Raw genomic sequence first — 15,132 nt, 5'->3', positions numbered from 1 at the left:
GGAGCCCCTGGGGGAACAACTTTGGGGGTTCCGTCAGCCAGCCCCTATTTCTTCAGCATCCACTCCGTCCGAGGCGGTGTTTGGGCGCTAAACAGGGGAGGCCCCTGCTCTCCGGAGGTTTTCTCGTGTAGGTGTTGGGGATGGGGAGACGCAGGAAACAAGTGAATCCAGGCGGTAATTTCTCGAATTAAGTGCTAGAGAGTGGTGGGAGAAGGGGAAGACTCCACGGGGAGGTCCGGGAAAGCCTTTCAGAGGTGGCTTTTGAGCTGAAAGCTGAAACCGGAGAAGAAGGAAACCTGGTGAAGACGAGAGGCTCAAGGAAAGCCAGCGCGGAGACCCAGAAGCAGGAGCAGACAGCTCAGGGTTTCAGCCGAGCCACCGCTGGTGAATTAGAGGGAGGGGGAAGGGAGATGGGCCCCAAGGCCAACAACATCCGGTGTGGAGGTACCGGCCACGATAAGGAATTTGGACTTGTTCTGGCTGCAGCAGGAAAACTAATGGAGGATTTTAAGCTTGGGAAGGCCCCTGATCTGGCATGTGCTTTGATTGATTGGATGAAGAATGGACAAGAGATAGGTAAGAGCGGAGGCAGGGAGAGAAATCAGGTGGCTTTTGCGGTAATCCAAGCAAGAGATGGTGGAGGCTTAAATTAATGCGTGGCATGCACTGGTGAGAAGTCAGATTCAGGATTTACTCTGGAGGTGGAGCCAAGTGGAGTGAAGAGAGTAACCAAGGATGTTTGCTGGACTTTTGTTGTGAGCAGCCCCGGGAGTGAGGGTGGGAGGTCTCTGTGATGGAGAGCATTTGGAGACAGCGCCTGTGGGAGATCCGGTGGACATGAGGACAAAGCAGTTGGAATTACAGTTGGAGCTGGAGATACAAATGAAGAAAACGTCAGCATGTCAAAGGTACTTGAGAATCCTAGGTCCAACGCCCAGCAAGAAAGTATTGCAGGGGTCCAGATCAGAGCGCTGGGGCACCCCTGGATGCAGAGGTTTGACCCGTGTGGAGAGGAAAGCTATGAAGGAGGAAGAAAACCAGGCCAGAGTCTGGGGTTACAGAGCACTGGGGAGGGGTGCAACCATGCCCGCTGCTGCTGTGAGGCTGAGAATTTGGCAAACTGAGTGCGGTCATGGGCTTTAGCGGGATGTAGTCAGTCACTGACGGCCTTAAGAAGGACTAGTTCAGAGAAGTGATGGGGTCCAGGGCCCACGTAGCAAGGGTTGAAAGGAATGAAGTGAAAAAGTGGAGACAGAGTTTAGATAACTCTTGTGAGTTTTGGTATAAAAAGGAAGCCAGGTATGGGCAGGAGGCAGCCTATGAGACTTCCAAAATGTCTTATGAGGGTCATGTCAAAACTTTCCAATGTCTTCCCACCTTGCTAGGAGTGAAAACCAAAGTCCTTACTATGGTCTCCAAAGCTTCTGCTTGTGTGTGTGTCTCTCTCTCTTTTTTAAAAAATATTTTGTTTATTTATTTGACAGAGATCACAAGTAGACACAGAGGCAGGCAGAATGAGAGGGAGGGAAGCAGGCTCCCTGCTGAGCAGAGAGCCTGATGCAGGGCTCAATCCCAGGACCCTGGGATCATGACCTGAGCCAAAAGCAGAGGCTTTAACCCACTGAGCCATCCAGGTGCCCCAACCTCTGCTGGTCTCATACTGTTCGTGCCTGACTCACTATTCCCGGCCACACTGGCCTCCTTGCTCCCATCCTGGAGCCTTCGCACTTGCTGCTCCCTCTGCCTCAGTACCAACATAGCTTCCTCCTTCCCTTCCATCTGTCTCTGCGCAAACAGCCCCCACCAGAAATGACTTCCCTGATCATAAATAAAGTTAGTAGGGCGCCTAGGTGGCTCAGGCAGTTAAGCGTCCAACTTCAACTCAGGTATGATCTCGGGGTCCTGGGACTGAGCCCCGCTTAGTGGGGAGTCTGCTTCTCTCTGTCTCTGTCCTCCCCTGCACATGCTTTCTCTCTCAAATAAATAAAATCTTTAAAAAAATTAGTACTCCCCCCTCCCTCTTCTCCTTACCTCCCCACCACAGAATTTTATCTTGACTTTTTATTTTTAACTTTGTGACACTCTCCACCTGTTTAAGCTCCAAGAGGGAAGTAATTCTGTTTTGGTTTACTAGTTTATCTCCAGCACCTAGAAGAGTGCCTCACCTGAATCCCAGCAGCTTGACAAGTATTGAATAAATAAATGAGGGATTCCTAGGGAATCAGGACCTGACCTGAAAGGGTGGTCAGAATAAAACAAATCACCAATGCGCATACGCAAAATGGCTCTTTGGGTTAAGGAGGAGTTAAACCTTAATTCCTGGGTTTGTACGTGTTTTTGCAGCATCACATAACATGGCTGCGAAAAGACTGGCTCTACAAATTACTAAAGGAGCTCTACACCCCAGAGTTTCCACTTCTGCCCTCTCCTCATACAATGGTGTTATGATAATAGGATCTTCTGAGTATGAAATGAGGTAATGTACATAAATGTGCTGAGACAGGGCAGAATCCAGTACCTCTTAGTCCCTTTCCACATTCTCCATGATGACCTTTGTAAAGAGGGCAGTTATTCTGTGCCTAGGCAACGGGGCACCTTCTCCTATTTCAGATCACATTGGCCATTGTAAGGCCATAGAGCCCTTGTAGCCTGGACACAGGGACATTGTCTGTTTCTCTTACTTGCCTATCCTTTGTGCCTAACCCTGTGCCTGACCCAAGCCCAGTCTATGATTGCTGAATGAGTGAATCCCTGAAACATAAAACTGACATCACAACAAGGAAACAGACCAAAAAGAGGAAGACAGAGGATCCAGGACACAAGAATTCAAACCCGGGAGGGAGAGTTGTTATGGTAGATCCTAATCTAGTACCACTAGTGTACTTACAAGAAGACGAGATCAGGACACAAACACAACAGAGGGATAACGTTGGGAGGATCCAGAAGACAGCCATCTGCAGTCCAAGGAGAATGGCCTAGAAGAAAGCAAACCTGCCAACACCATGGTCTTGGACTTCCAGCTTCCAGAACCGCAAGAAAATACATTTCTGTTATTTAAGCCACTCAGTCTGTGGTACTTTGTTATGGCAACCCTAGCAAACTAGTCTATGTATGTGATTAAATAAATAAATAAATCCATAAATAAACAAATGCATCATTTTGTCTTAAAAGATTTCATTTTAAGAAATTTTTAAAAAGAATGGTTATTCTGAAAGAAACACATGCATTAATATGCTCTAACAACAACTAATATAGTACTGGAGAATAATATTGATTTACTGATTTTTTTTCCTCCCTAGGCAAGCACCCTTTGAGGTATTTACTAATTCTGAATACAGATTTTGGTAACTATTCAGCAAATCTTAATGAGAAGTTTGGAGAAAGATAAATAATTTTGCCAAAGAGGCACAGCAAGTTAGTGACTTGGCAGATCCATTTCTTGTTTGCCTCCTATGCCTAATTGTCAGATGTTGGCCCTATGAAATAGTCCCTGTATCAGTCAGGGTCCAGTCTAGAAAACAAAAGCCTCACTAGAAATTCCCCCAAAGAGAATTTAACATAAGGGATTGACCAGGCCAGTACTGGAAAACTCAAAAAAGCAAAAAGGGAACAATGAGGTAGCACACAAAGACGGTAATTTCTAGCCTTAGGTGTCACCTCTAGGTCTGGGGAAAAAGAAGAGGTTGAGATTATCTAGAAATTTGGAGGAGAGTCGCCGGAAAGCGGAGACTCAGACTTCTGAGCAGGGATGTTGCAAGCCCAGTGCTGATGGGTGTGAGGGAGCACAGTGAGGCCGGCTGAGTCTGAGGCACGTGACCAAGCCAGAGGCTGGAAGCAGCTGCTACCACCAGTGAAGGGAAATTTGAGGGGTGGGGGGCGGGGAGGGCACAGCTGAAAGAAATAGCCAGCAAGCCGGGATCAAGTCTCTCCTGGGTCCTGCCTTGTGGGGTCCTCCCAACACATCCTACTGGAAACCTCAGGAAGCCAGCTGGCAACGCAGAAATGAATTCTGGCATCACAGGATCCAGAAAGGGCTGGATCCAGAGCTGACCTACAGTAATGACTGGCACAGTCATGGATCCCACCCTTTGATTTTTTTTTTCTTTTTTTTTTTTAAAGATTTATTTATTCATGAAAGAGAGAGAGGCAGGTAGAGGCAGAGGAAGAAGCAGCCTCCCCCAGGAACAGGAGGCCTGATGTGGGACTCAATCCCAGGACCTGGGATCATGACCTGAGCCAAAGGTAGACGGTCAACCATCTAAGCTACCTAGGTGCCCCCCACCCTTCGATTTTAGCAAGCGCGAGTACTGGGAAGAGAAGACAACATGCAGTTTTAAACTCCCACCTGGCACCACGCCCAGCTGAGTTCTGACTAGCGTCAAGTTTTAGGCCAGAGGGTACATTTGGAATGACTGTTAATACATTTCTGAGTCACATAATGTATGTTCTTGGAATAAAGGCCATAAAATGAAGATGGCTCATTTTGCCAAAGATGTTCATCAAGGAGTATATACATTATATTATACACACACACACTTGTTCAACTTTGTTAGATTTCTAGTACCAAATAATAAATACTTGCTAATAAACATCTTTATTTCAGATGCTCACGAACACAAACTGAGATCTGAACATAGACTCAGGAATGATGCGTTGAGTTGTGTTTGTAAAAATTTCAGCTTCAAAAAGGAAGCCACTGGGACATCTGGGTGGCTCAGTGGGCTAAGCAGCTGTCTTTGACTCAGGTCATGATCCCAGGGTCATGGGATCAAGTCCCTCATCAGGTTCCTCACTCAGCAGGGAGCCTGCTTCTCTCTTTGCCTGCTGCTCCCCCTGCTTGTGCTCTCTGTCTGACAAATAAATAAACGTTTTAAAAATATTAAAAAGAAAAAAAGAAAGCCATTTACCCCCTCAAGATAGATTTGTTATTAATTTATGTGTGTGGATGCTGCTGCCTTCATGTAATTTGGTTCCAAACAGTTGATATTACAACTTAGAAATATTTTATGCCATGGTGCTTTTCATATAGTCGTCTTAGCATTTGTTCACCAAGAACAAGAGTCAACACTTTTTGTAAAAGGCCAGGGAGTAAAGACTTTAGACTCTGTGGATCATGTATTCTGTCACAACTAGGCAAGGCTGCCGTTAGAGTACAAAAGCAGACATAGACCAAAATTCAAAAAAAGGGCATGGCTATGTTCCCATAAGATATGGATTTGTAAAATGTAAAATGTGAAACTTCTAGATTTTTAAATTATATCAAAAAGAATTTAAAAAACACAAAAAGCATAAAATATGTAGGAATAAATTTAACAAAGGAGGTAAAAGACCATTACTCTGAAAATTATAACACATCAATGAAAGAAACTGATGACACAAAGAAATGGATAGTTTGTACTCACTGATTGGAAGTTTATATTGTTAAAATATCCATCCTACCTAAAGCAATCTATATGCTGGGTATTTATCCAAAGAAAACAAAAACACAAACTGAAAGGACATATGCAGCCCTATGTTCATACCAGCGTTATTTACAAAAGACAAGGTATGGAAGCCATCTTAATGTCCAGAAGTGGATGAATAGATAAAGAAGATATAACATATGTATTACATCTTCTTTACCCATAATATATATATGTGATAGAATATTACTCAGCTATAAAGAATGAAATCTAGGGGCACCTGGGTGGCTCAGTTGGTTAGTGCCCCAACTCTTGATTTCGTGATATGGAGCACCATATCAGTCTCCCTGCTAGGCCTGGAATCTGCTTAGAATTCTCTTTCCCGGGGTGCCTGGGTGGCTCAGTGGGTTAAAGCCTCTGCCTTCAGCTCGGGTCGTGATCCCAGGGTCCTGGGATCGAGCCCCACATCGGGATCTCTGCTCATCAGGGAGCCTGCTTCCCTTCTTCTCTCTCTGCCTGCCTCTCTGCCTACTTGTGATCTCTGTCTGTCAAATAAATAAATAAAATCTTTTAAAAAAATTCTCTTTCCCTCTTCCTCTGCCCCTTCCCCAACTTGAGCTCTTTCCCCCCTCCAAAAAAATTAAAATTAAAAAAGAAAAGAAGAGAAAAAAGAATAAAATCTTGCCATTTCTGATAACATGGGTGGACCTAGAAGGTATTATGCTAAATGAAATAAGCTAGACAGAGAAAGACAAATACATATGATTTCACATATATGTGAAATCTAAAAAACAAAACAAGTGAACAAACAAAACAGAAACAGACTGGTAAAAATGGTGGTTGCCAAAGAAGGGGGGTCAGGAGATGGGTGAAATGTGAAATAGGTGAAATGGATTAAGAGGTTCAATCTTCCATTATAAAATATATAAGACACGAAGAAGTAATGTGTACATTATATAGGGAATTTAGTCAATAATATTATAACAACTTCGCCTGGTTACAGATGGTAACCAGTCTTACTGTGGTGACCATTTTTTTATAAATTTTTTAAAAGTTTCTTTCTTTATAATCTCTACACCCAATATTGGGCTCAAACTCACAACCCTAAGATTGAGAGTTGCATGTTTCACCAACTGACCTTGTAAATCTGAAACTAATACAATATTGTATGTCAATCATTCTTTGAAAAAGAAAATAATCTTCAAAAAAAGATTTTAGAGAAAAACACAGGAGAAAACCTTGAGAATCTAGGGAAAGTGTTCTTAGACCTGACACGAAGAGCACGATTTATAAAAAGAAAAATTGGGGGGCGCCTGAGTGGCTCAGTGGGTTAAAGCTTCTGTCTTCGGCTCAGGTCATGATCCCAGGGTCCTGGGATCGAGCCCCGCATCAGGCTCTTTGCTCAGTGGGGAGCCTTCTTCCTCCTCTCTCTCTGCCTGCCTCTCAGCCTACTTGTAATCTCTGTCTGTCAAATAAATAAATAAAATCTTAAAAAAAAAAAAAGAAAAATTGGTTAATTGGTCCTCTTCAAAATTAAAAACTTTTCCTCTGTAAAAGACCTTGTAATGAGGAGGTGCCTGGGTGGCTCAGTTGGTTAAGTGTCTCTGTTTGGTTCAGGTCATGATTTCAGGGTCCTGGAGTTGAGCCGTGGGTCAGGCTCCCTGCTGAGCCGGGAGTCTGCTTGTCTCTCTGCCCCTCCCCCTGCTCATTCTCTCTCTTTCTCTCTCTCAAAGATATAAAATCGTTATAAAGAAATAGACCTAGTATTGCTTCTCGGCCTTTTGGCTAAGATTAAGTGTAGTATCTGTTATCAGTTTAAAAAAATAGATCTTGTAATGAGGATGAAAAGAAACTATAGACTGGGAGAAAATATTTGTAAACCACATATCCAACAAAGGACTTGTATTTAGAATATACAAAGAGAACGCCAGAGTAAAAAAAAAAGCTGATTAGAAAATAGTCAATTTATAAGCAGATATTACACTAGAGAGGATATACAGATGGTGAATAATAAACACATGAAAAGATGTTCAACATCATTAGCTAGTAGGGAAATGCAAATCACAATGTAATGATACCATTACATATCTGTCAGGATGGCTAAAATAACAATTAGTAACATCAAATGCTGTCAAGGTTGTAGAGAAACTGGATTATTCGTTGTTGGCAGGAATGTCAAATAGTACAACTTCACTGGAATGTAGTTTGGTGGTTTCTTTAAAAATACTAAGCAAACAAATATCACATAACCCAGCAATTGTACTCTTGGGCATTTCTCCCACAAAAATGAAAGCTTATGTTGACACAAAAGCCTGAGCATGAATGTTCATAGCAGCTTCATGTGTAATAGCCAAAACCCGGAAACAATCTAAGTATCCTTTATCAAGTGAGCAGTTAAACTGTGGTAATTCACACCGGCGTACTACTCAACAGTAAACGTGAATCCAAAACTATTTCCTGCAACAATGTGGGTACATTTCAAGGGCATTATGCTGAGTTAAAGAAAAGTAACCCAATCTCAAAAAGTTAAAAAACAGAAAATAGTGGTCAAAACAGTTTAATGGAAGCATTTTTTGCTAGCTCATTACCTAGGCCACTACCAAAGGCTCTCAGAATTTTAACTAATCAGCAAATTTATACTCATTTGAGAAGGATTCTCAAGAGGTATGTATGACTCTTACCACAGAGAAGTTTTCAGAGCCCTCTTTGAAATATAGGTGGTAACCTCCAGGGTCACAATTTGGAAGTTAAAAAAAAAATTGTTAGGATAATTATTTTTGAATGAAACCATACTCACTATCTAGAAGGATATATGATTCTAGAAACGCCGTTCATTGTATTCATTCATCCATTCCACAAATATTTCAAAATGCTATTAAATGCACTATCTCAGTAACCAGATTAGCAGTGAGCAAAGCTACTTAAAATCTGTGCCCTCAGGAAGCAGGGATTAATCCTAGTATCTAGTGATATTACTATGATAAAAGGCCCTTAAAAAAATACAAACTGTTAAATTAATAGTCACTGTCAATGTATATATAGCCCACTATACAGAAGTGATTACAGGAATCTATGGGTCAGAGTATAAAAATTTAGTCAGTATAGTAAATCAAGCCATATAAATACCAAATATATATATTGTCACTCCTAGGTTTGTCTTGGACCAGTATGTTATCAAATCTCATCTAAATAGAAATTACTGCCTCAGAATCTGGCCAGCTCAGTTGGTGGAGCATGAGGCTCTGATCTCAGGGTCATGAGTTTAAACCCCATGTTGGGCATAGAGATTACTAAAAAAAAATTTTTTTTAAATAAATTATTGAAGTACCAAAGGCACTGTGGAAACTTTAACTGGGTCCTTCCCAGAGTGCTGGGATCGAGCCCCACGTCGGGCTCTCTGCTCCGCAGGGAGCCTGCTTCCTCCTCTATCTCTGCCTGCCTCTCTGCCTTCTTGTGATCTCTGTCTGTCAAATAAATAAATAAAATCTAAAAAAAAAATTGTTATTAATGTTAACAAGTAATGAGTTTATTCTTATTATTATTTAAATGAGAATATTTTCTAAATTTCTCCACTCTAATTTCTAATATGATGGAATATTGATAGACATAACAGGAAACACTCTGAGATCTTCAATAAGTTTTAAGAGTATTAAAATTTGATCTAGGTGGTTCAGTCAGTTAAGTGTCTGCCTTCAGCTCAGGTCATGATCCCAGGGATCGAGAAGCAGGAAGCCTGCTCTCCCCATCTCCCTCTGCCTGTGACTCCCCCTGCTTGTGCTCTCTCTCTCTCTCTCTCTCTCTGTAAAATAAATAAAGAAAATCTTAAAAAAAAAAAAAAAAGGAAAAAGAAAAGAAAATTTGGTCTCAAACTCTAAGACCAAAATATTTGAGATCAACTGCTTTATGAAATAGATGTTATGCCCATTTTATGGTTAGTGTAGTCGGGCCCAAGGAAGGTCAGGAAGATAATCTTTTAAAAGAGAAACCTAATTCTATCTCGTTTTCCTTTCTGTTCAGCTATGTGATGTAGATATTCACTTCATCCTCTGAAAGGAACTTATTCTACTGTATTGTATTAAGTTTGACAGCCCAACATGTATATTTCTTATTACCTCTGTCATCAAGTTTAAGCTTTTAAGAAAAATTATTGAAAACCTGGAAATAAGGCAAAATATTGCTATGCGCCTTTTCAAAGTCATCCCGGAATATTGTCTAAGAAGCCGAAGTGGGGCTCATCTGACTCTACATCTTATCTGGCTTGTAATGTACTATCGACAGGGCCCAGAGTCGGTAAGGTCAGATACTAACCTGTGGGAGGTCAGTGGCAAATGGTATTGTCAGGGAGAAAAGGTAACTCCGAAGCCCACTGCGCTCTTCCTCTGACCGCAGAAAGCAGTGTGGTTGGGGTGCCTGGGTGGCTCAGTGGGTTGGGGCCTCTGCCTTCCGCTCAGGTCATGATCCCAGAGTACTGGGATCGAGCCCCACATCCGGCTCTCTGCTCGGCGGGAAGCCTGCTTCCTCCTCTCTCTCTCTGCCTGCCTCTCTGCCTGCCTCTCGGCCTGCTTGTGATCTCTCTCTGTCAAATAAATAAATAAAATCTTTTTAAAAAATTAATTAAAAAGAAAGAAAGAAAGAAAGAAAGAAAGAAAGAAAGAAAGAAAGAAAGAAAGAAAGAAAGAAAGAAAGAAAGAAAGAAAGAAAGAAAGAAAAAGCAAGCAGTGTGGTTGCCTGTGATATTGCAGTCTTATCCCCAAGTTCTTTTCCTCACAGACTGTATGCTTACTCGTGTCTTCCATTCTCCTTGGAGCCGGGTGTCCGGTCCTGCTGGTTCCTTCACTAATGAGTTTAGTAAGAAGAACAAATAAGGTGCCAGTTTGCCCAGCAGACGGGGAAGGAGGTGGCTTTGACTTGGAAAGACGACTCTGTGCAATGCCTCCCTGGTAAAAATCATCATTTTTTTTTTCTTGCAATCTACATCAAACAAAACAATTCCTAAGCCCAAGCAGGTAGTTCACTCGTTTGAAATACTCTATGCACTCAATGAACTCCACCGTAGTCACATAACCCTGCTAAGTAATTTCCTGGAAATTGTCCTCTTAACTGCCCTCCCTTAGCTACAGATTTAGCTGAGCTAAGCTGTATTGGGTGGTGTCTACTGCCATCTGGTGGCCTTGAGTTGACATAACTAGTGCCTCATCGAGTAGTTTCAAAGCGCTCCTGCTTTACCCTCACAATAACCTATGAAGTAGATATTGTTATTCCAATTTGTTTAAATTTTTTTTTAATATTTTATTTATTTATTTGAGAGAGAGACAGCGAGAGAGAGCATGAGCTAGGAGAAGGTCAGAGGGAGAAGCAGACTCCCCACGGAGCTGGGAGCCCGATGCGGGACTCGATCCTAGGACTCCGGGATCATGACCTGAGCCGAAGGCAGTCGTCCAACCAACTGAGCCACCTAGGCGTCCCTAAATTTTTTAAATTAATATTGTAAGCCAAGCACTATACATGAGTGATCTTATTTATTCTCCCGTGTGTGTGTGTGTGTGTGTGTGTGTGTGTGTTTAAGATTGTGTTTATTTCAGAGAAAGAGAGTGCCCGCCTGCAAGCACATGCAGGGGGAGAGGCAAAGGCAGAGGAAGCAGCTGACTCCCCACTGAGCAGGGAGCCCTCCACAGGACTCCATCCCAGGACCCTGGGATCAAGACCTGAGCTGAAGGCAGATGCTTAAGCGACTGAGCCACCCAGGAGCCCCTATTCCCCGTTAAAACAAAACAATAACAACAACAACAACAACAACAAAACCAACAGTGGAATACATTTGAAAATGTAATTGGAAAATTGTTAAATGAATTAACCATCTGGCTGCATCCCTTCTAGCAAGAAGAGGGAAGTCCTGAGGAGTTGTACAAAATGAAAAAAGGATGGTCCCAAGGAGGATCCTCTTCCCTTAAGGGGACAGGCTAAGGTCTTACCATGTAGATTGCCTCATCTTCCCTTGCAGAAGGGAGCGGAGGACAGAGAGGGTCTGTGTGACGTTACTGTGCATCACAGTACTGGGGCTGATCAGAAAAGTCTTGACTGACCAGTTAGGACCAAGTTTCTGTGGAAGGTTGAAATTGCAATTAAACTGGGTAGTAAGCCCCAGTTTGGCGACTTCGCCTGGCAAAAGTGACTCAACCTTGGGCCAGTGGCTTTGTTTTTTAACACCCATGACAATCTTATATGATACCATGACCTGTGTTATTATTCCCAATTACAGATGAAGAAGCTGAGGCTTAGTGGATATAAGAAACATGCCCACACTCCAACAGCTAATAAGTGGGAATGCTGGGATTCAAACCCAGAGGAGGCACACGTCACCAGCACAAACCATCATCATTGCTTTCTTCTTCTTCGTCGTCATCGAAAAACCTGGTAATTATGTGCCAGTCATTTTCCTAAACCCTTTACAGGTATTACATAATTTAATCCTTACATTTCTTATGAGTTAAGTATAATTATTGTTCCCATTTTATAGATAAGGAAATCAAGGCACAGAGGAGTTAAGCAAGTTACCCAAAGTCAGCAGTAGCGAAAAGGATGGCAGAATTGGAGCTTAGGGAATTTTTTTTTTTAAAGATTTTATTTCCAAGTAATCTCTACACCCAAAGTGGGGCTTGAACTCACAACCCTGAGCTCAAACATCACCATACTCTTCTGACTGAGCCAGCCAGGTGCCCCAGAAATTTTTTTTATTTTAATATTTTACTTAATTAAAGTTAAAATTCACTTCTCTGACATCTATGAAATAGATCTTTTATCCCCTATTTCTTAGTTTTTTTCAGGTTTTTTGAGATATAATTGATGCATAACATTGTGTAAGTGTAAGGCATACAATGTGATGATCTGATTATATATATATTGAGAAATGATTACTGCAATTAAGTTAGCACATCCATCACCTCACATAACTACAATTTTTTGTGTGTGGTGAGAACATTTGAGAATTACTCTTAGTAACTTTTTAGTATATATATTTTTAAATATTTATTTATTTATTTGAGAAAGAGGTAGAGAAAGAGCACAAGCAGGAGGGGCAGAGGGAGAGAGAGTCTCAAGCAGACTCCGCCCTGAATGTGGGGCCCAATGCAAGGCTCGATCTCATGACCCTGAGATCAGGACCTGAGCGGAAAGCAAGGGTTGGCCACTTAACCAACTGTGTCACCCAGGTACCCCACAACTTTCTAGTATTTTAATATAGTATCATTAATTCTAGTCACCATGCTGAATATTAGATACCCAAAGCTTGTTTATCTTATAACTAGAAGTTTATACACGGCCCGTTGCCCCCTTTCCTCCACATCAAAGCTCCCAGTAGCCACTATTCTAGTCTTTGTTTCTGAGTTTGGCTCTTTTTTAGATTCCACATATAAGGAAGATCTTACAGTATTTGTTCTTCTCTGTATGAATTATGTCACTTAACATAATGCCCTCAAGGGAACCTGGGGAGTTTTGGTCCAGAGCCCATTCTCTTAAAGGAAACAATTTAAAAAATAAAGGTAATTTGGGTCTCCTTGTTACAAAATTAAGGCATATTTAGAAAAGCAGAAAGGAAAAAGTCCCCAAAATTCTATCTCCCAAACACAACCACACTTAATACTTAGTGTGTCACTCCTAGCCATAATTCTAAGCTACTTCATTTTAACTATAGTTGTTATGTTACTAGAGGAGCTATTTTGTATTCTGTTTCTTTTATTTAACATCACAATGGGAGCATTTCCAATATCCCTGAACTCTTCATAATTGTTATTGTTAATGGGTCCTTTATTATTGTTATAATTTGTAGTGCCTACTATGGGTCAGGTACTTGTGAGGAATTTCTATGTATTTAATCTTCACAAAAACTCCATAGTACAGAGACTATTATAAGCCCTACCCTATTTTAGAAGAGGAAACAGGTACAGCTGGGATTTGAAGCAAGGGAGTCTGGCTTCAGAGTCTGCCATCATATAACTTTGGAAAGCAAGGATTTAAATTGTTTACATTTTGATATGTTAACTAACTAGAAATTAAATAAAAACTTTAAAAATACATTGTTTATATTTTGAATCAACCCGTGAGAACCATATAAAGCAGCATCAAAGCCATCTTCTAATAACCATTCAATTTTTTAAAAAACCTTTGCAAATAATAATGATAATTAACATGTTGCTAATCAATGAGGCAAACCTGGCATATAATTAGATAAAGAGAAAAGTATTAATAGCCACCATTTATCAAGTGCCATGTACTTTTTATATACATTATCTCTAATCTTCACTGGGATCGGATAGGATAGTGAATATTATTCCCTGCTAACGGAGGAAAGAAGGTGCAGAGAGGGCAGTTTGCCCAAGATCACAAAGCTAGTAAGTGCTGAAGTCTGGTTCATCAGCTGCAGTGTCTAATACTGTAGCCATTGGTCATGTGGCTACTAGGTACTTAAAATGCGGTGGGGTGAAACCACGTGTGCTGTCAATGTAAAATAGTCACCAAATTTCAGAAACTTCCTACAGAAGAAGCAGCAAAAATGCTGCAATCATTTTTATATGTGTTACATGCTGAAGTTATAACAGTGTGGATATATTGAGTTAAATGTGTGATTACAGTTGATTTCACTTGTTTCTCTTCACTTTTTTAAAGATTTATTTGGGGGGGGGGGCGGTGCCTGGGTGGCGCCTGGGTTGGCTGTCAGTTAAGGACTGCCTTCAGATCAGGTCCTGATCTCGGGGTAGTGGGATGGAGCCCCGCATGGTTAGGCTCCCTGCTCAGCGGGGAGCCTGCTTTTCCTCCCTGTGCTACACCCCTGCTTGTGCTCTCTCCCTCTCTGCCCATCAAATAAATTAATAAAACCTTTTTTAAAAAAGAAAAAATAATAAAAATTTATTTATTTGTTTTTATGGGGGAAGAGCAGTGGGAGAGGAAGAGAAAGAGTCCCAAGCAGGGGCACCTGAGTGGCTCAGTGGGTTAAAGCCTCTGCCTTCGGCTCAGGTCCTGATCCCAGGGTCCTGGGATGGAGCCCCACATCGGGCTCTCTGCTCTGTGAGGAGCCTGCTTCCTCCTCTCCCTCTCTGCCTGCCTCTCCGCCTACTTTTGATCTCTGTCTGTCAAATAAATAAATAAAATCTTAAAAAAAAAAAAAAAAAAAAAAGAGTCCCAAGCAGACTCCAGGCTGAGCGCATGGGGCTCTGTCCAATGACCCAGAGCACCAACCAAGAGCCGGATGCTTAACTCACTGTGCCACTCAGGTGCCCCGTCTCTCCACTATTTTTTTTTTTTAAGATTTTATTTATATATTTGACAGAGAGCACAAGTGCGCAGAACGTCAGTCAGAGGGAGAGGGAGAAGCAGGCTCTCGGCTGAGCAGGGAGCCCCTTGCGGGGCTCCATCCTACTAGGATGTTGGGATCATGACCAAGGCAGACGCTTAACCCACTGAGCCACCCAGGCGCCCCTCTCGCCACCTTTCTAACTGTAGTTACTAGACATATTAAATTACACATGCAGGGCATGCATTATATTTCTCTTGGCCCGTGCAGCTACAGACCAGCCATCCTTCAACTTTAACGTGTGGATGAGTCACTTGGGAAAAATGCAGATTCTGATGCGCGAACGCCAAAGGAGGAGCCAAGACGCTGCATTTCTCCCAGGCTGTCTCTGATGCCCATGTTGGCGATCGAGGTAGAGCACATTTGGGAACAATGTTCTAGATT

At 42.0% G+C, this 15,132-nt stretch overlaps 1 pseudogene; it reads left to right on the top strand.

Moving 5' to 3' along the window:
- The first annotated feature begins 7,167 nt into the window (after window positions 1–7,167).
- LOC122890581 lies at window positions 7,168–7,259 on the top strand (annotated as a pseudogene).
- The last annotated feature ends 7,873 nt before the right edge of the window (window positions 7,260–15,132 follow it).

The sequence above is a fragment of the Neovison vison genome, chromosome 11 (assembly GCF_020171115.1).
Source record: "Neovison vison isolate M4711 chromosome 11, ASM_NN_V1, whole genome shotgun sequence".
NCBI lineage: Eukaryota > Metazoa > Chordata > Mammalia > Carnivora > Mustelidae > Neogale > Neogale vison.
Note: the sequence above shows the minus strand (reverse complement) of the source record. Positions and strands in the feature narration are given on the sequence as shown.